The sequence below is a fragment of the Pocillopora damicornis genome, chromosome 2 (assembly GCF_964200805.1).
Source record: "Pocillopora damicornis chromosome 2, jaPocDami1.2, whole genome shotgun sequence".
NCBI classification, from domain to species: domain Eukaryota; kingdom Metazoa; phylum Cnidaria; class Anthozoa; order Scleractinia; family Pocilloporidae; genus Pocillopora; species Pocillopora damicornis.
Window position 1 is genome coordinate 19,849,957 of NC_142671.1, and position 21,613 is coordinate 19,871,569.

A 21,613-nucleotide genomic window follows, 5' to 3' on the forward strand; every position below is an offset into this window, starting at 1 on the left:
ATCTTCTGCTGCTCGTCTTGGCAATGAACCCATCTTTTAGGCTCACCTTTTTTCTGGCCAATGAAATAAAGCGCACCATCTTCAAGAACATATTTTAGCGCTTTCTTGCGCAAGTTTCTCTTTTGGTCTTTCGAAAAATCGATCGGATATTCGTTATCGCGGAGATAGTTAAAGACTTCGTTGTACGTTTTCGTTTCGGCCATCGTTCATGGAATGAATCATAAAAGTAATGATAACACTTGTGGAATTGAGTGCCCTTTTATACATAGCGAAGACAATAAAAGTAAAATAAAACCTTTGCAGTAGGCGGAGAAACTAAACTTTATTGTGCTGCACACAGTAACAATAACATAAATGAATAATTGCTGTAACACGTTCCACGCTTATTAACATTTCTATATATCAAGACAATGTAATTATCGTCTAAAAGCGACCTATTGTCTGGTACATGTTTATCACTTCATACCGATAATTTGTTAACATTCGACTAGACAAAAAACAATATCAATAAATAAGTTTAACTAAATGAGTTAAACCGTTTTTATATTTGCTCTATCAGTTAGTAAGTTGTGAAACATTTTATAACCGCACTGAAAATAACTTTTTTATGGTCGGTGCTTAACAGACCAAGCGCAACACTAACTATAACTTTTACGCGTTAAAGAGTATTATGAGAACGTTTGATTCAAAGTTACACACTTGCGGTACATAAAGACACGCTTTTCAAGGCTTCTGGTGAAAAGCGCTAGATTTCAAAAAGAAAAGAATCTAGACGAGAAAAAGAATAAAAAGAAAAGGAAAGAAAACAATGTAATTAGAATATAGCGGTGACTTATTGTCTATCATCTACTTTTTGTTAATTCACCCTACCAAACACTCTGTTTTTAACTTGACAAGAGCGCTAAAAAGACTTGAAGTTTAACTTAATTACTTTCATTCAAGAGGTAAGTAGCAAGTAGCACAAACGCAACGCGATGTTTATTTAACGGTGCGCCTAAAATAACATCATAACAGAATAACTTAATAAAGAAGTAAATTGTTCAACCGTATAAAATTAAAGTAGGCGGAGCAACGCATATCAGTTGAGGAAAACGAACAGCGAATTCCCGATTCTTTCGAACCTTCGTGAAAATAAAGCTTAATTCGAGAAATTGCGTTGACTAAAGGCTTTTTGTTGAAGTTGTCGGAAGTTTAGAAGTCGAGATTCGAGCAATCGGTATTTCACAAAACCAAAAAAAAAAAAAACAATCATAATTGAAGCTTTCACGCATTCAACGGTTGTTATTATTTTATATTTCACACTTTTTCAAGAGAACTGGCAAGCAAACAAATGATTTCAAAATTTACGTTTCATTTTCATTCCAGAGGTAAACAACAGACTTACAGCTGCAGGTTAATTAAACGAAAATCTTAAATTGAGACGCAATGCTGAGAAAAAGATCACGTCTACGAGAATGTTTTAAAATAAAAACCTACTTTCTGAAAAAAAAACTTTCTTTGAAAGCCTACTTTCTAAATTTTTATTATTTCTATTAGGAAGTTATGTATGGTAATGTTTTTACTCAGTTTTGTTAAAGGGGTCCAAATCCGCGGAGGGGAGTCCATATCCGCTAGCGGATATGGACCCCGGGGGTCCAAATCCGCTAGCGGATATGGACCGGGGGGGGGTCCATATCCGCTAGCGGATTTGGACCGGGGGGTCCAATTCTAGGGGGGTCCAAATCCGCTGGGACACCGGCACGACGGAGTCGTGGCTGCTATAGTTATCCCCGCTTTGAAAGAAGGTTTTGAATACCATAGAAGGCAGGAAAAAAGAACCTTCAAATTACATATCTCCTCTTATTTCGAACTGTCAGAAGCAGAAAGTCACTGGCATAAAAATTAAAATTTCCTGCTATAGTTTCGATCTTCATGAAACATTCAAATGACAAGGAAGGGAGAAAGGCATAATTGACAAACAAAAACCTCTCACAAGTGATGCCGAAAAATATATATATTTTTTCTTCCTTCCATCGTTGATTAAGTAGTATTTATGTGTTTGGTTGATATTTCCACTTTTTCAGCAATTTTAGCTCGGTCGATGAAAATAATAAAATTTTTTATTTCGGATATTTTAAACGCTGATCAACGCCTGCTGTAAACTTTAGATTCTACTCAATTGTTTGCTATTGGAGATCAATTCTGAGTGATTTTGTGATGATGCAAAATGAGGACACAAATCCGGAGATAATCTTACATTTAGCAAATAAAGGACGATTTGAAGGATTTTCACAGTTTACAACCAAGAAAGTAAATATTATGGAATGTTGTGACTTTTTTTTAGAGTTAACCTCACCATCCTCTAAAAAGCTTTATTAAAAAACATTGACATAGATAAGCGAATGTTTCATAAATATTAAGGGTATGTCAAATGTCTGTCCTTTCTTCATTTAAAAAAATACCGAGGTTATCATCTTTCCACAAGCTCAGTGGAGAGTGAGAGACTGATAGAAACTTTGTTATTTGAGTAAATATCCAGAGAAGGATAAAAGGCAAGATATTGTCTGCACAACTTTCTTACTTTAATTTTATAACCTATTAAGCCTAGCCATTTATATTCTTGCTTTGTGCATTATGCGGACGCCAATTAATTTAACTTTCATGCAGGTCAAAGTAAAAACATAAACTAAAATAGCAGAGCTCACTTTAATTTCAGTCCTTATTAAAGGGGAATCTTTGCTTTTCCAGTTTCCCACCCTTTAAAACACACATATCTTGTGACCAATTCCTTATATCAATGTTTAGTCTGGGTATGAGTATTGGTAAGAAACACTATGCATTAATGAAAGCTTGAGCAAGGGTATTTAATGCAGTTCAAATAATAATATTACATGTTATGATGTGGCAACTTACACAGCAAAATTATAAATCAATCAATAATAAATAAATAAATCACACAATTCCAAACAAAGAAAGTCAGGCAATTTACTAACCTGCTTCAACTTTTGAGGGCTTGAGGTACAAAGAAGTAAATATGGTAAACAGCTACAATTAATAAAAAGTTGAAAGTTTAAAAGCTAAGAGAAATACATTAAAATCATTACATCCTATGCATTTTAGCAAAAAAGGGTCAGTTACCTTTATAACTTCTCTCAAACATTCATACTTACAGGAAATCATGAATTTTTGTCACTAGGTTTACTGTACTTACAATAGTTGACACAAATACATTTTTCTAAAGTTATCTCATAGCTTATGACTGTACAGGTCATGTGGATGGTTCCTGCTTGGGGACTGACATTTCAATCACCTCAGCAAAGTTTAATAATCAGAATTGCAAGTCAAGGTGTATTTACCAGGTGCCCTAGTTTCAAAAGTAGTGACCTAATTGTTACCGTCAAGTTCACTCCTTTTTGAGGCCATCTTCTGCTTGATCATCCTGTTACACATGAAAACATCAAATGTTACTCACACATTCAAATACTTGCTTGAATCAAAGTTATAATTTTTTTAATAACCTGCTTCCTTTTATCCTTTAATCCCTGGTAGTGACTAACATCTAATTTCCCCTTTCAATATCACCCTGAATTAAACATTAAGGTTATGAGAATAAAGGCAAAAATACTAAACTGAAGTACCTCTTGATTGTTAAACAAATTCTCCCTACCAGCACATAAGGAAATGTATTGAGAACAGTATGGAGAATATGCATACTGATGTTAGGGTGTAAAGGGTAAATAGTGCTCCAAAAATAGTAAATATAGTATTAGAGAGAAAGAAAGAAAGTTCTTGAACCATTCTATGTTAAATGAAACTTTGTTATCAATGTTAGTTGCAACAGCAATGAAAACATCTGTGAAGTTACAATAACAATTACCTTTCCATGTAAACAAACCATAATGATCGCAGCATGATATGGATAAATTTAATCTCACCCAGTTTGAATGTAGAATTTGAAATCTAATAAACTTACTAATGAATAGGATAAAGCTCAATGTGTTTTTCCTGCTTCTGTCATTCTAAATATCACAAATCAGTCACACCACCACTACAGTGTGATTTTTTTTTAAGATGTGTACTTTTTCTTCTTTTAATTTCTACAGTTTTTACCAGCTGACATCTGAGAAGAATCAAGTCCACACTGGTGATTTGACACATTGTAAGCAAACCTTTACAACTAACTAAATTTTATTTGATGAAAAACATGAAGGGCATTAGAGGAAATTGGCTAGCACAATTCAAGTTTCCCCTCTTAAGTATTCTGTGATCGTTCTGATGTTAGGGTGTAAAAGGTTAAAGACATCATGTAATCAGTTTTACATATATATAGAGTATTGCTTGAATATATAATTGTGGTGAGTGCAACTGCCTGGTAAACATCAGTCTACGGTCTTCTACTCTTCCACCTTGGAGGGTGCCTTGTGTACATAAAAATTGAAGTTAAGTGCCTTTATCAGCTTTTTTGGCTACATAGATCAACAAAGAACAACAGCCACACCAAAAAATATTTTTCATGAAAGACAGTCCTCTACAATGGTAGTTTGTCACGAAGCCAGGAGAAGATTCTTGTTTTCCTTTTTACACACTTTATTATTTATCTTAAACTTTTGAAAACCCTACGATCTTGAACTTTATTTATAGTAGCTGATCACATCATACTTATTTCTGAAATACTATTTTTAGCAGCAAGAACATTCGAGACACTAATGATGACATATCCTTAAAGTAATTCCATAGAATGTTTTGGAATATGGAGAAGTTTCTAGCTCAGCTTATGCAATAGCATTGTGGTAAATCAATGTTCTATTAATTTCTGGAGACTTCGTTACATAGGTACACACAACTGACATGTTTGAGTGAAGCATGTCAAGCACTAAGGTATGATTGTCAGTTTGCTTTTCGTTACTTGCAAACAGCTTATTTATATCAGCTTTGAAAACTTCTGTATCCTCGCTTTTGAAGAAAAGCATTTCCCCAAAACATTTAATCATTAAAGACATAAGCTACCAGTAACAGGTTTTTCCAGTTTCATAACATCAGATTCTCATCACATTTTTTTTTTGTTCCATTTGAAAGCATAAGAAAATTTTAATCTTTACAATATAACAAAATCCCTCATTTTACTGTTTTAGTCCCCCTAGTGACCTAGGCAGAATTTCTCCTTACATTATCAGCACAATATCAAGCACACAAGTAATGAGAATAAAGAAAAATATCAATAAAGGATAATTGGTTGATCCAATTCCAAATTCTCCAACCTAACACCACTTAAATTGTATGGCAGACAGTAAAGAGAATTACCAATAAAATCTTGAAAGTTAAAGGGTTATGTAATCATATGTACCAGAAAGACAGCAAATAAATGTAACATACTCCAGTAGTGTTCTTATGTACAATGAAGTTTCAAAGTCATTGAAATTAAGTTGACTTTGTGATTCAGACTTTAGTTTTAGAAAAAGTGTAATATCTCTTTACATGGATGAAAAGAGAATGCCATTTATGAATTTTAAAATAGTAAATGCAAAAACCTTGAAAATGGAATTTTAAAAGACTGCCAAACTATGGCATATCTATTCACTGAGGTTTTAATCATTGGCTGGCACACGGATATAAAAGAGGCTCTATGAAAAAGACCAGGGTAATAAAATTTAAGTTTCAGGAGCATATGACATTAACTAGTTTACTGATGTTCTCGCATGAATTCAGTCTGTAAAGAGAACTATGCAACACTTCTGTTTTATTTCACACTTGAATTAACCCTTTAACTCCTTTGAGTGACCAAGACAGAATTTCTCCTTACTATATCTATACAATTATGGGACAAAAACAAAATCTGTGAGATAACTTCTTTCCCATTAACACCACGACTGTGCAAAACATTCCAAATGACAGGACAAGAAATTCCTTGAAGAATACAAACACTTTAATTTGTAATGTTATTCGAGTGATGAACACAGGAAAAAATTTAAGATTCCAATGTTAGGAAATGGTGTGTTTATTATTGGCATATTTTTGGTTTATCTTTGAAATAAGTGAATGACATACCAATGTTGGTAAAGTGATATCCTAACATTGGCAAAACAAAAATAATAAACCAATATTAGCAAAGAGGGAACAAACATTGGTAAAACAAGATATGTCAATATTGGTATAGATGAAACCAATGTTGGTAAAAGGAAGATAATTTACCAATAATGGTATGGAGGAATCCAACATTGGTAAACAGAAAATAATATACCAATATTGGTGTAGAGCAATGCAATGTTGGTAAAACAAAAATAATATGCCAATAATGGTATAGAGGAATCCAACTTTGCAACAGAAACAAAATAATATGCCAATATTGGTAGAGAGGAATCTAATGTTGTTAAAACCAAAATAATATGCCAACATTGGTAAAAGTAATTTTTTTATTAAGTACCAACACTGGATTTTGACAACAAGTCATTTGTCAATTTAACTGGAACAAGGCATTTATGGTATCTACATTAAGAAGCATAAGTGACTTAAAAACCATCAGAATAGGTTGAAAAAGAAGAGTCAGTGGTTATTGAATCTGTGTCTCCATTATCATCAGACTCCTCTCGGTCTGGATCATTACTCTTAAGTTGATCCTTCTTTTTGCACATAATATCTTCTCTCTTAAAATTCAAGAAGTTAACCTCACCACCTTCCACAGGACTTTTGACCTAAATGTAGCCTTGACTGATAAGTGCTTTTGCTATCTTTACAGATAATTGATATTTTCCCAGTGAATGATGTTTGACAGTTAATTTCTTGGCTAAAGGATAAAGATGCTTTAAAACTGTAATGTAATGTAATATAACATCTTGCATTGAATTAACTCCGAGAAAAGCTATAACTACAATAGCAGCACTTTTTATGGTGATATCATCCAGGCTTGAACTTGCTTTGCAACTGTTTACTTTGTCAACAGGGCCAAAATCTGGTTCATCTATAAAAGGAAGAAAAAACAAGGGAATGTTACTGGACCATGCAATACTGTGTTTCTATCTTGAATGATCAGGTCATTTAATTACCATTTGTTTCTAAACTTTATTAATGCATATTTATTCAGGAGACAATTCTCACAAAATATCATGCTTAAGGGATTACATGTACCTTGCTCTGCTGTATTACATGTTGACTCATTTGCACTATAGATCCAGAGCAGGGCTTTTTGGCCCTCTTTGCAGGTGTGTGTTCAGCCTGTTTTCAGTTGAGAAAAGCAATTATTTGAAATCAACAACAATAATAACATAATAAAGCCTGCAGTTAAATTGTTGTTTATTTATGGAATTTATTTTTAACTTCAACTATTAAAAATGACAGGGTCACATGACTATGTTGATATTGCAAAAGGTCCATTTTTCAAACAACATAAACAGCCAAACAAGGCTACCGTACTGTGAACTGTTATGAATTTATAACAATTTTTTATACCAACTAGGCATAGCAACTATTACTGACATACCTTAAGACATCTGTTCTTTTCATGTGCCCACTGGATAATATGAGACCTGATACACTCTGAAAATAAAAATGTACAGCTTTGTAATTAGGATTCATACAGTTATGTAGGATTATTCAGTGTTATGTAGGATTATTCAGTGTTATGTAGGATTATTCAGTGTACAGGGTCTGGATAGGGTCATGTGTGTTGTGTTTAAACTGGCTGAAATTTAGCACCTGATTTGGTAAAAAAGATGAAATTCAGGCATGGTTCATGAATTTTACATAGGATGTGACCCAATCATAGAATCTGCTCGATCTACAGGTCTTGTTTTTAACAGATCAATTATTTGCATGACGATCAAACTTTGTGTAACCTGGGAGCCAGAGGCATTTCTTATGTGGTTTTTGATCGAGGCCAAATCTCTATTTGTGTCAGGTGAAAAAAAATTTGTCCTTTGTTTATATCTGCAATACATGGTAATGAATGTAACATTTACCTCTTCCAAAGCCAATCTTGGGTATTTTACAAGTCTCCTCCAGTCGTGAAACAAGTTCCTCAAGTTTCAAATTTTGGGTAGTGTTGTTTTTGAAGTGAACACTCTTATTGCCAGGCCACACCTTAGCAGCTTCACGCACAATGAATTATGTCCTAAATTTTGGAGAAAAGAAAATGTACAACAGACCTGAGATCACTGCATCACTTTTTAGGATTCCAGTCAAAGCAAGTCAACAAAAAAGAAAAAATGCGAAATACTAAAAGAGAAGCTAAGCACAGCAGGCATGTTAGTCATGTTGAGACAACATTTTAGGGGAAAAATAGGATTTTTTATTTCTCCACAGAAGAGGGACTTTGTGGGATAAACAGTTGAAAATAAGGGCATTTTAGAACATTATTCCAATGTATCTTACCTTCTCCCATCCAAACAGATTACATACTTACTCAAATAAAATTCTAGTTTATATGGTATTCATCAGGGATCACCAAAGTCACACTCTTTTCTAGAAAATGCTTGACATAAATCCAATGTCGATGCAATTTAAAGAAGTGGCACCATGGAACTGTCACCTAAAAAACAAAATTTTATTTATTTAACATGAGTACTGGTTCTACAGCAGTACAATGGTACTAATTCCCAGGACATCTGCCCTAGTTTTTTTTAGGGCATCTGTATCTCACTGACTTTGAAAGCCTTAATTAAAGCTAAAACAAGATGATCTAATCACTCTGGAACAAAACTGCGAGGCACATGCAGGGTTTTTATTAGAAGCCGGGTCCCGGGTACCGGCACCCGTCTACTTTAAACAGAGTTCCCGGCTACTTAAAGCACCAAATTAAAAAAATAAAATAGTTATGAAAAAAATTATCAACTTCAACTCAATTTTAACTCTTTCCTGTACGTTTAACGCATTTTTTCTGCACTTATTTATCGATAACTTGCGATCAGATTGTGGAAATAAAATTTACTCTGATGAGAAAGGCGCTGCGCGATCATAGGGAGCTTAAGCAAACCACGCGACGGCAACGAGGACATGGAAAAACAAAAGATATAATAGGCAGAACAATAGCTCAGCACGTGCGTTTGTACATTTCTGAGTCGTACAATGCAAAACAACAATGTGAAATCCCCACAATTTGCGTCGTCTGTGAACCGAAACCGCGACGGCAAATTATTTTAATTTCTAGTTGGACCTCAACACTTCTTTGATACGCTATGCTGAAGTTGAGGTGTGGCACCGTATGAGACGGTAAACACATGCAGCCATTTTTGAAATTCAAATTATAGGCAGTAATTCATTTTTTAAACGAAGTCTTCCTTGGCGTTGCCGTCCTGACTGCTTAAGGTCCCTAATAGCGTTCTTATAACTGTCTCTTTCTAAAGTGCCTAATTAGCTATGAAATAACTCTTAAATGTGACGTGCCATAAAATCGAGTGCGTTCTGCGGAGTGATCGTGGCAAGCAAAAGTAAAACTCACGCAAGCACTCGTTTGCACATGAAAAGTCAAGAGCGATGACCTAAAAAATTAAATTTATGTTTTAGTTGGATTACAGCCGTGAAAAGGCTTTTCGAAAAATTACGTACGCTATCTATGCTTTCCATCATTTAAACTCTTCATAAAACACTTTTTATTTTTCTGAAATAAAATTCTGAATATAAAATAAACATAAGGAGACGAATGTCGCCGTAAAAGATGCTTATAAGCTGACACGGCCTCTTAGTAAGCCAACATTTAGCTTACTTTTAAGCTCAAATATTCCGAGCAATTGAAGGAAACTTTGATCCAATTTAATTTCATTGAAGATAAAGCCCATCGGAGGTTTTGAAAAAATTGTTTTCAGCGAGGGCTGATTGTGTATCAGACTCTTGTGTTCCATCAACATTTGTTTTAAATTTTTAACTGCTGGGTGATATATGGTGACAAAAGGAATTAATGTAAATGATTAAGGCTCTGACTTTGAGTTTTCATAAACTACAAAGAGTGTTGTCAGTTTCACTCTTTAGAAGAAGAAGAAAGGAAGCTCTGACAGTAACAGCAGTGTTTTGATGAAGCTATAGCTGTGTAGAGAAACAAACAAATTCTCTTAGATTACCATTACTTTTACTATAATCAGATTAAGTATGCTTCATTCCAGAAAGATTTCTTCACCAGATTGCAGAAAAGTGCGTTTCTGGGAGACTTAAGTTTTAAAAGTTTCCGGGGGGAGCATCCCCTAGACTCCCTAGAGGTTCAGGCCTTCGGCCCTCGATTATACAGTGTACCGGCCTACTCACAAGGCAGTGCCCTTCTACTTCAAAAGTAAATGAAAACCCTGCACATGTAGAGCAAAGTATGAGAAATAATTATTACTTAGCGTAACTTTACTTTAGCGCAACTTTACTTTAGCGTAACTTTACTCCCTTAAATTCTATCATCAGGGAAGAACTCAATACAAAGCTTACAAAAGTAACTAAAATAACTCACCAGTAAATGATAGAAGCTGATAATTCCAAACATGAGAAGCCACACCAAAAGAAACTTGCAGATTGTGCAAGTAAGGCAAATGAAGAATCCATGTCAAGCACTTTCAATGACATTTGTCATCAGCAGTTTTCAAAAATAGGAATGCTAGGGGGAAAACCTGAAAAATAAGGGCATTTTAGGGCAGGGGAAAATAATTAAAGACTTTTAGGGCCACCAACTTGCCTGGCACAGTTACACTGAATCAAGACACCATCATGCATATATGCATGTTTAGTCTTAAAATCACACTTACTTTTCTAAGTACATTGTCTTTGATTTGGCATTCCATTTCTTTTTATCCTGGGTAGTTATTTTTCTTTTCAGAGAAGAATGTTCCAATTTTGACTCCACTTCTGTAGAGTTCACACCTTCCTTTTCCAGTGTGTTAATTATCTCTTTTATTTTTGCCATAAGCTGAATATGTCGGCCCATTGGCTTTACACCAATTTCCTTGATATCATTTTTTTCAATTGCCAGCAATGCTTCTCCACTAATCTCCTCTTCTGTTATATCAAATAAATGAAAGTGTGAAAACCTTAGCAAACCTTGGAGCAGTTTTGTTAATTCACCATTTTGTGGAAAAGTCATGAATTGAAAGGACAAAAGGAAAATTGTTTCTGAAGAAATTCTAGCTGTGTGGCTGTGCGATGTGTTACATGTAGCATTTAGAAAGCATCCACGCATTGCTCTCAAATGCTTTAGCACCCCTGCAAAAGGTAAACATGTGACTCTAGGCTACCCTCAAATGTTGGCGGGTAAAATGCTTGTGATTCTTACAATTTGTATGGGTAGTTAAAAAAATTATTTGAAAAATATTGTAAATCAAATTAGCTTCCCAAAGAATCCAGAGAAAATGGTGATGAACACTGCTAGAATATCTGTTCAAAAAATTGTCTCCACAAGTACAACTCAGGGAAAGCAAAATTAGCAACGGATGGTCACAAATTAATTCTTGACTTATTTAGCCTGCGAGCTCGCAGGCTATGACAAAAAGACTTGCTCATTTATTTACCTATTTATTCTTTGGAATATTCAGGAATTGCGAAGTTACTGATACATGTAAGCTTATTAAGACTTAAGCTTAAGCTTAGTAAGCTTAAATACTGCAGCTAGTTTTAGCTTACTTGAAAAAAAGGCAGCTTCCTCTTTAAATCCCTGGAAAGTGAGCCAGTTCTTCACGTCCTCCACAGTCCAGCCTGAGTTAATAACATGTAGAAACTATCGCGTTACATTTGTGAGCGCAAAACGGACTTGAATTGAAAAGTTAGCTTGTGCCAATTATTAAGAACTATGCAGGATCGATGGTGCGCCGTGCAGGTTATTCAGCAACAGAGTAATGAGACGTATTACTCATTCTGGCTTCTAACAAAAACTCACATTTAACATCTTTCGTCTTCCACATGTCCAGGGAATCATTACCGGCTTCCAATTCACTGCAAGAAGAGCTAGAAGCAAGAGCTTCGGAAGCCATTTTCCCCGCCCACACGAAGTTGGATGAAAAACGAAGGCATGAAAAAGGCGGGAAACTATTGCATTTCCTCAGCGCATAGAGAAGAACTGGTACGAGTTTTGTCCTTAGATTTTTCTCGACATCAACGAGTGTTGCAGGTTTCAGAGAAACACGAGTATGGGAAAGCGCAGTATTCGTTAATGTTCGAATACCCCAGAAGCGAGAAACTTTACGTCGAAAGGTCAAGCACATGTTCATTGCCCTTGTAAGAAGTGCGAAGATCGAGCGGTTTACCCAATGGTTGCATGGCGTCCTACGCGAAAACGGATTAGGTATTCTGATGCAGATGTGGATGATCCGGATGGTGTAGAACTGGACATCGCAGCTACCTCGATTCAACTGTCTTCCAACGAAGAAATCACTTCTTCTTCAAAGACTTCTGTTTCCAATGACTGCTTTCACGTTTCACACAGCTACACTGAATTTGATGATTCGTCCTCTCCTTTGCTTTTGGCTGCTGCTAGGGACGATGATGAAACGGACGAATCAGTGGTCTTGGACACTGTCAGTTCGCATTCAGGTGATGTTGTTAATAGCGAGTCATTTTCGGACGAGGGATCAGAGAGTGACCCGGCAACCATTTCTGATAGAGCTGAAGAACAAGGAAATGGTATGATAGATTTTTTCAGGGAAGCGGTCTTAAGACTGGTAGAAATAAAAGGAACTGTTGGATTTTCAATCAAGACATTTGAAGATCTTTTGAAATGGGGAGCTAACTTGCACTGTGAGAACAATGAAGAAGCTCAGAGCCTGTGGCCTTCATCATGGGAAGATGTCCAAACCCTGCTGGGTGATATTGGTTTTCAGATGCCCAAGTTATATTACATCTGTTTGGATGCTAGTCATCCCTCTTTGTATGCACTACTAGAGTCCAGAACAGATGTTTGTCCTCGCTGTGGCAAACAAGGAACAATTCCTTATTATTATCTTAGTGTTCAAGACAAAGTGAAAAGGTGATTTTCCTCTGAGGAAATGTGTAAGAAGATCACTGCACATTGGCCAGAGAAAGAACATTGGTTGCCTCCAGAAAGGCAAGAGGGGTGGCCTTTAAAGAAGGAATTTTGGGATGGTACAGAGTTTGCAAAATTGTCTTACTTTGGGGATCCTGATAAAGAATGGATGCTGCCAGTTAGATGCCCAGCACCTGGTTGCAAAGCTGTTCTCTCACCTGAGCTGTTAAACAGTTCTCCATGTAAAGGTGTTGGCTACGGTGAAACACGAGAAGTTGAATGCCCTAGATGCTATAATGTCTTTGATCATATTCCAAAGAAAACAAGAGGTGAACCACGAAACCTAGCTTATGATAGTATGCATATTATGAAAAAAAATCGAGATAAAGAGGAAAAACCACACAATCACGTAGATGATATGACTCAATAGGATTATTATTAGTTGGATTTTGGGAAGACAGCACTGGCTACCTTCTTAATTTTTTGCTTATTGATATTAACAATATGATTTTTTGAAAATTCCTATAAACTCTGTTAGAAAAATAGTAGAAATACTCTCATAATATGATCTGAAAACACATGGAATTAGTCTTATATTTTCCTGAAAACAAATGGGTTGGTCATATTTTTTTGACAAGATACAGTATTTTCAATGAAATGGAGTCTACAACTCACAAGATGTACATTGTACATTCCCCTAACCTTTTTGAGTTAAAAAATATTGCTAACATCAGAAATTTAAAAGCAACATATTTTGTTATTTAAATTGAAAGCCCACTATGATGGATGGCAACCATTTTCTTCCATGTTGTGTGGGTCAGGTAGGTTCTACTGCATATTAATTATCCTAATAGTAACTTAGAATGATACTTATTGTACATTATTAATTATTATTTCTGAAGTACTGACTGTATTGGTTAATTGATGAACGAATGCTTCACAGATTTTGACTTTATATATTTCTAAGTATGCATTTTTGTTTTCTTCTGTTTAGGGGCAATTGAAATTACTATGGCATCCATGTCCAAAGAACAGAGATGCCGTACAGATGAAGTGCATGTAGTTGGGTTTGTACCCTCCTATCTTCTTTCAAAGAAGCGTCCCTTGTCTCTTGATCCATTTCTTGACCCACTGATGACAGACATTGAAGATGGATTCATTCATGGTAATTTGCAGCTTTATTTGCAGTTATACATTAATATTTTTATTTTGTTTAATAGTTCAGCTCTGGCAGGAGTAATAGTGTTGCCCTGTAAACTTTTGACCTTTCTGCAATGATGTAATTTATATAAATTATACATTAATATTTTTATATTGTTTAATAGTTCAGCTCTGGCAGGAGTAATAGTGTTGCCCTGTAAACTTTTGATCTTTCTGCAATGATGTAATTTATATAAATTATGTGTTGCAGTTAAAAATTAATATTTTTATTTTGTTTAATAGTTCAGCTCTGGCAGGAGTAATAGTGTTGCCCTGTAAACTTTCGACCTTTCTACAATGATGTAATTTATATAAATTCTACATTAATATTTTTATTTTGTTTAATAGTTCAGCTCTGGCAGGAGTAATAGTGTTGCCCTGTAAACTTTTGACCTTTCTGCAATGATGTAATTTATATAAATTATGTGTTGCAGTTAAAAATTAATTTCAGGTAAAAAATTTTTAACCTCTAGGTTGAAAATCAATTTACTTTGTCTCCCAACCCTAATTTTGAATAATTTGGCTAAGGAGACAAAGAGATTTAAGAATGAGCCTTGGTTAAAAATTTTTCCCTAAATATAGTTTTTACCCACAAAATATACACTTGTACATATAGCTGAATGTAGTATAGCCCTCACTGAATTGTTGACTGTTTTTAGTTGTGGTGGAATGAAGATAGTTTAAATAAGTTACACTTAATGATCATGTAGCTCTTCCTGATGGAGTGTGTGAATGTAGGTCATTCCTGTATTTCCACGAAAAAAGTTAACTGCCATGCTGCTGTTTGTGACAAGCCAGAAGGGCCAGCACTGATCAGACATCTTATATTGTGCTGGTCTGGAGACCACAATGGGCTGTGTGAAGTTGGGAAATTTGTCAAAATGGGAAAGTGTGGTTGTCGATGATGTCATGTTTCTAGTAAGAATAAGACTTCACTTATAAAATAATATTGTGTCAAAGCTGTGGTAATATTTACCTCATACTAACTGAGTTCATGATCTGTACTACAAGTTACGGACTGAGTTTTTTCCTGTTTGCTTATCATGCGTGGGCCATAAATCAACACGAAAAAAAGAGGATCCATAACTTACAGTACGGACGGAGAAATGAGTTTAGTAAGATATTTATTATATCTCTGAGGTTAATCAGGCGCACAGGAAAGTAATCTTTCAAATTTAGCGAGCATCATAGGAGAATATGGCCCGCAAAATTGACCAATCACAATGTGTTTACTAACTGAAAGGTATAATAATAATAATAATACTAAGAGCAGAAAATGGAAGCAGCTGCAGGCACTGGTAGATTCCATGCTGACGTGCTTCTTTTCTAGCAACCAAAAGAGCTTTGATGATTGCAATTATGATAACTGAAAAACAAAGTTACCATTGAATGGAACTACTTTATCCTCATTTTCAAGTGGTTAATTTTTTTTGCAGGATAAGTGTGAGGTACATCTTTCTTTTACAGGCGTTTATGTCCCAGAGAGCTGTCACTATTACTACAAAGATTTCCGTAAACATGGTAGATTCCCAGCAAATGAGAAGAATGTTATTGACAAACTTGACCAAATACATGCCATTGATGAGGAGGAAAGGTCTACAGTCAGGCAAATGATGTCAAGAGATACTGGTTATACAGGTCTATCAATTTTACACAGGCTCTACTCACTGTATGGTTTTCTCTATGACAAAAGTAGTGTTTATGATGAAATGCATACCATCTCACTAAATCTTGTGAAAAATGCCCTTCTGGATTTGATCAATGATGATATTAATGGTATTGACTGGTCAATAGTAGACAGCGGTCTTGACAACATACCATGGCCAAGTGGTAAGTTTCTCCTATCAAACTTAAATAATTATTGTTGCTTTTCAGAGTGAGTGTTCACTCGTAGCCCAAGTTAACACTATGTACAGTACCTGTTCAGCTACATTTACAAGATACAAGAGAAAGAGACTGAATTTAGTCTTCAGTGCTGTAATTGTAGCCTCTTGTTTATTTTTAATTTCCTTTCAGAGTTGAAGTCATCTAGGTACCCCAAGAAGTTAACCAAGACAATAGGACACTGGAAAGGTGCAATTTTATTAGTTTATTATTATATCTCTCAGTTAGTGCGGGCACTGTGACTGGTCAATTTTGCGGACCGTATTTTACTGAGCTGTACCGCCCACTAAATTTCAAAGTTCCCTTTCCCGCGCGCCCAATTAACCTCACAGATGTAATAAATATCTTGCTAACCTCGTTTTCTCAGTCCGTGCTGTAAGTGACGGATCCTCTTTTCTTCCCGTTGATTTATAAATGAACGGGAAAAAACCCAGTTCGTAACTTACAGTACGGATATCAAACTCCATATTGTAAGTTACTGACCCATTCATCTATAAAGTAAGGGATATATATAAGTGAAAGAATCAAAGAGGACGCATCGATTCTCTGTTACTCTGAGTTTCGCGCCTAAGCGCTCGTCAGACAGAACTTTATTCAATGAAGAACATACCTCCTTATATACAAATTAGATAAGTAGCTAATTAATTCACTTGTGTAATGATCTGATCTACTTGTGAAATAAAGATTCTACAGAGCTATTGTTGGCGGCTTGTGAAATTTGCTAAGTAAAACTTGTTCTCGTGGCGGCATTTAGAAATGAGTTCTGTTCTTTTGTTTAATAAAGACGGCTTCTTAGTTCTAAATAAATAAAGTTTTTCTGTCAGGTACATGTGGCACCGCTTGCTTTTGCTGCTGTAGGCCGGGGCGGTCGCTAAAATACTCCAGTTTATTGTAAAATTGATGTTGCTGTCTTTGAGTGTCCAGATATGCTTTGATAGTTCCGTGCTGTTTGAATAGTTTCTGTTCCGAAAAGAAAGTTTGTGTTGCGTGTAACGTTGTTTAAAAGTTCCTTCAGTTAGTCCAATGTAATTCTTTCCGGTTGTGTCATTTTCTGTTGTTACGTTGGCGTTGTAGACGACGCTTGAAGTGAGGCAGTTGTTTTTCAGTTAGTTATAGCTGCACAGACAACTTGCAAACCATAATTAAGAAGCACAACAGAAAAATCCTCGGGACAAGCAAAACACCCTCCACAGAAAACAATTGTAACTGCAGGGAAAAAAACGACTGCCCTCTCTCCATGCCAGAAATGGATGGAGTGAGGAAGACACACAAACATTTCATAAAATAGCATTGCAATATGCTGTTCTGTTGGAAGAAAGGAGAGGTCCAACTGCATGTGTCATGATTGTTCACAACCTTTTGAATTTCAAGGATGACATTAGAAGGTTCAGTGGACTTGACAGCTATTCTTGCTGGACTAAGGAGAGAGCAGTGAGAAGATATGTGAGACAGTCCAGCAACTGCAAAAACATAGAGTGCACTTTTGCATCATCAGAATGAAGACGGGAATTCATCAAGATGAGGAAGGAGAAAGATGGTCAGGGATATGATCCACATTGTGTAAATGAAGAGTTGGTAAGCATATACATGTACAATGTACACCAGTATCCTACTATACATGTAGGTGACAGCATTGAGGGCAAAGTCATTATTCAGTCATTTGTTGAAACTAGAGGAATTAATACATAAAGCTATTTGCATTCAACAGAAAAGAAAATCAGTATTTATTACTGTGTATTATGCTGAGTTTTGGTAATTCACTTGATAATCATTATAAAACCCATTTTCTTAATGATGCACAACGCTTAATTATTAGGTGTCCTTTTTTTATTTCTCATGCAGGACTACATTATGTTAATAATTTATTAGTAACAGTTATACAATGTACTTGGACAGTGTTTGTACATGTATGTATTTGAAAGTTACTCTTATATTTCAGCTGTGGGCAAAACCCATTGATCAAGCAAAGAAGCTGCATAAAGCAAGTCTGGTTGTTCGCAATCAAGGGGATGCCATAGGTGTATTAGTTGGTGCTCCAAAACTTTATATACTGTCCAATCACCTACAACATGAAATTGCAAACCTGTGTAGTGTGCCTGATGATGCTACAAGCTATTGAAGCATCTGGAAGCCAACTCATGGATTTAGTGGTCTGTTATACAGAATCAACGAAAATGCAATTGTTGTCAGCCAACAAAGTGGTGAGGTAGTAGTTACATTACAGAAAATTTTCCGAGTTCCTGTTGCTGATGAAAGTATGTATTTTGTCTGTGCTAGACCTTTCCGTGGTCTGGGCTTCAACGGTAATGGGGGACGCCTAGTTCAGGAAGATTACCAATTAACTGTTTTTCCTGTTGAAAATATCAGTCCGAAGGTTATTCTTGCCAAAGATGAGGACGTGGCTGGACAACCAAGCTACTTGGTGGTAGATTTCATGTGCTGCATTTTTCCAGTGACACCAGGAACTGTTGTTGTACCGTTCTATCCCTGTGTAAATGACATGATATATGTTCGAGGAGATGATGCAGACACCATCTGGAAAGCCAGAGTTTTAGCTTTCAATATCACAAGGCATGGTGTAACTGGAAGGTTTTTCAAGAAGAGGGATGATGATGTTCTGTGGGTGCCAGAAGGCACTAGAAATCAAGAAATTATGTTTGACAGTATTCTTGGTATAGTTGCAGGTGACTGGGTAATCCAGTTACTTCTTGGCGTGATGCTTAACTGAAGCTGTAGTACCAAATTTAGCTTTTCACCTCTTCTAGCCAAATAAACATTGTATTAACAGTGTAAAGAAACTCCATTCTATTCTTCTTAGGGTTCTACAATAATCATTGGCCAGATTGATACAGTGTATGTATGCTTGAATGCCTTCAATAAAGTTATAGCTACATGTAATTTCTATCTGTACATGTGTCTATAACTTTGAATTCAATAATGGTATAACGTTGGCACCTCATGGTAAATGTGTTCAGGAATTCCAATGATCTTCCATTATTGGTATGTATCTTGCTAGAACTCCCAATCATTATCCAATGAAATGCCAATATTGGCAGATGTTAGAGTGAAATGTTCACCTAAATTGGTATACCGTTGATATCTTATTGGTAAATGTGTTCAGGAATTCCAATAATTTTTCATTATTGGTATGTATCTTGATAAAACTCCCAATCAGTATCCAATGAAATATCAATATTGGCAGATGTAAGAGTTAAATGTCGGTCAAAACTGGTATACCATTGGTATCTTATTGGTAAAGGTGTTCAGGAATTCCAATGATCTTCCATTATTGGTATGGGTGTTGTCAGGTTTACCAATAATAATTTATTATTATCCAGTAAAGTACCTATGTTGGCATATCTAAATTTACATTTTTTGGTATACCATTGGTATAATATTGGTAGCATTAAAATAACCAATAATATGCCAACATTGGATTATCATTCCACGTATTTACCAATGTTATTCCAACTTTGATTCTTAATTTTTTTCCTGTGGAACCGGCGCGAGGGTTTTTAGGCGATGAAGGCCAAAGTCATTTTTTTACTGCAACGTGATTTTAATTTTAAACTGAAGCTAAGATCAAACGACGATTGTTAAAATAGGTTTGAATTTTTCTGGGCCTTAGCGTTAGAGAAAACCCAGATAAGACACGACTTACCTCCTCGTCTTTCTCGGATCCTTTGTAGTGCGCTTCTCTCTGTTGATGACCTCTTCTAAGTCTGTTTAATTTTCAGGAGCTTCTTTGAATTTTCTTCTCGCGTTGCTCTTCGCTAGATATTTGCCTTTTTACTTGTCTTTTCCTGTTCTCTTTCGCGTTCCTTTCACCGTACCCTGCCTATTTTGGTGTCCTCTTTAACTTTCTTGCTCGTATTTCTCGACTCGCTTTACGTCTTGTACTTCTTGTTTTTTTTGGCTTGATGGGTTACTACCATTTCGTATAATTATGGACGAATTCCTGTCTATCGAAAATAGGAATTTCGGAGACTGTTCTCTGTTATTTGTCCAAAACAGACAAGAAAACATTAATCCATCTTTTCTGAGAATGCTCGGTAACGAAAACCTTTGGGAAAGGGTTCATTGTTTTTTCGTTGCAATTCATTTGATACCAGCCTCACACGTTTTGGATATCTATGAATGTTTAGGTTTTCGAGGAGAGAAAGATGATATTTTAGTGAGTCACTGTTGGCTCCTCGCAAGGTATTATATTTATTGGTGTAAACTTAAGAACATATCTCCATCTATCAGAGAATATGCGTAACAGCTGAAATATAATTTAGAAATTGAAAAAAAAATATCTATCGTGACTGATTCACAGAATAAATTTCAACAGAAGAGGGACAAAATACTTCATGCACAAGCACTATAATTGCTATATGGTTTGTGAGCGGGCTCCAAATGTGAGCCTGCTTGTAGGCTATATCTTGCTCTCCTTATGCTGATCTCATGCCTCTGAAAATCAATTTTTGCTAAACGCTGTACTTTTGGGTGTTTTTTTCAAGATCTTACTCTTATCTATCCCACCACAATTTAGCCTTGTTGTCTTTCGTAACTGTTAATTTTTTGTGAACAAGTTCTCTTTTTTGTGTGTAAATGATGTGTCTCTAAATATGTGTGCATTATTACATTGTACGTAGTGTAAGTAAAACAATGTAAGTAGCATAAATATGAATTGTGTCTTAAGAGTACTGTAAGTAAGTAGTGTAACGCAATGTACGTAGAGAGTCCCGTGAAAGGAACCTTAATGTAGTTAATGTAAGTATCATGTAAGAAAAAAAACAAACAAAAACTAAAACAAAAGTAAAAAACAAAAACAAAAAACAAAAATAAACAAAAATAAAAAACACTCAATCACACCAATTATTGCGTTCTTTCTATTGGTTTCCTTTTAAAAAACAGGATTTCGATTGACTTAGTTTCTGCGTGGGAAATAAACAATGTCAAGAGCAGGGTCATGTAGAATTCGGCAGCTTTTTTTAATGTTGTGTCTTTTTTCGAGAGGTAACCTCACCATCCTTTAAAAATGCTTTATTAAAAAACATTGACATATATAAGCGAATTTTTCATAAGTTTTAAAAAGGGTATGTCAGATGAATTGGCTTTTTTGGGTCAGCTTGTAAAACGCACCAGCGTAGAAAGAACCATATTGTAGTCTCGTACCGAAATCTGTTTTTAGGTTGAGTTTGAGGAGAGCAGTTAATAAAACTAATGTGGTGTGCCCGTTTACGTAAGTTTTGCGATCCTTTTAATCCAAGATTATAATTAACATAATTGTTTAAAGCTCTGGCTCAGGATGAATATTGTAGTGTTAATTTCCTTTTAATATCTCGGCTTTTTTCATATTTTCTGTTGGCAAATTTCTTAATAGTCATCAGATTCGCAACGGACACTCGATAGGGCAAGGGAGCTTTAGTGATTACATCCCTCAAGCAAAACGATTCGAATTTAAATGAGTTTCTTCGTCAAGTAATTCAGGCAAGGTTTTTCAATGACTGTCCATTCTTATCCTGAGAAGAGAATTTTGTCCAAATATTTAATGCAAACGATGTCATGTTCATCAGGAGGATGTCTAGACCGATCATTTTTGTAATAGAACCCTCGTCAATTCGTGTACTTACCAAGTAATTAACGTAC

General features: G+C 35.5%; 2 pseudogenes across 2 annotated transcripts; one reads left to right on the forward strand and one right to left on the reverse strand.

Annotated features, from left to right (window-relative positions):
- Positions 1-6,389: 6,389 nt before the first annotated feature.
- LOC149050253 (uncharacterized) lies at positions 6,390-11,957 on the reverse strand (annotated as a pseudogene). The gene is made up of 7 exons (XR_016182546.1): positions 11,813-11,957; positions 11,560-11,631; positions 10,689-10,938; positions 7,932-8,083; positions 7,454-7,509; positions 7,107-7,188; positions 6,390-6,934 (listed from the first exon to the last, which is right to left on the reverse strand). The product of XR_016182546.1 is annotated as an uncharacterized LOC149050253 (transcript).
- A 105-nt stretch (positions 11,958-12,062) lies between these two features.
- On the forward strand, positions 12,063-18,703 carry LOC149050254 (uncharacterized; annotated as a pseudogene). Its single transcript, XR_016182547.1, has 9 exons — positions 12,063-13,251; positions 13,669-13,716; positions 13,890-14,060; positions 14,834-15,013; positions 15,563-15,925; positions 16,112-16,217; positions 16,428-16,449; positions 17,192-17,554; positions 17,919-18,703. The product of XR_016182547.1 is annotated as an uncharacterized LOC149050254 (transcript).
- The last annotated feature ends 2,910 nt before the right edge of the window (positions 18,704-21,613 follow it).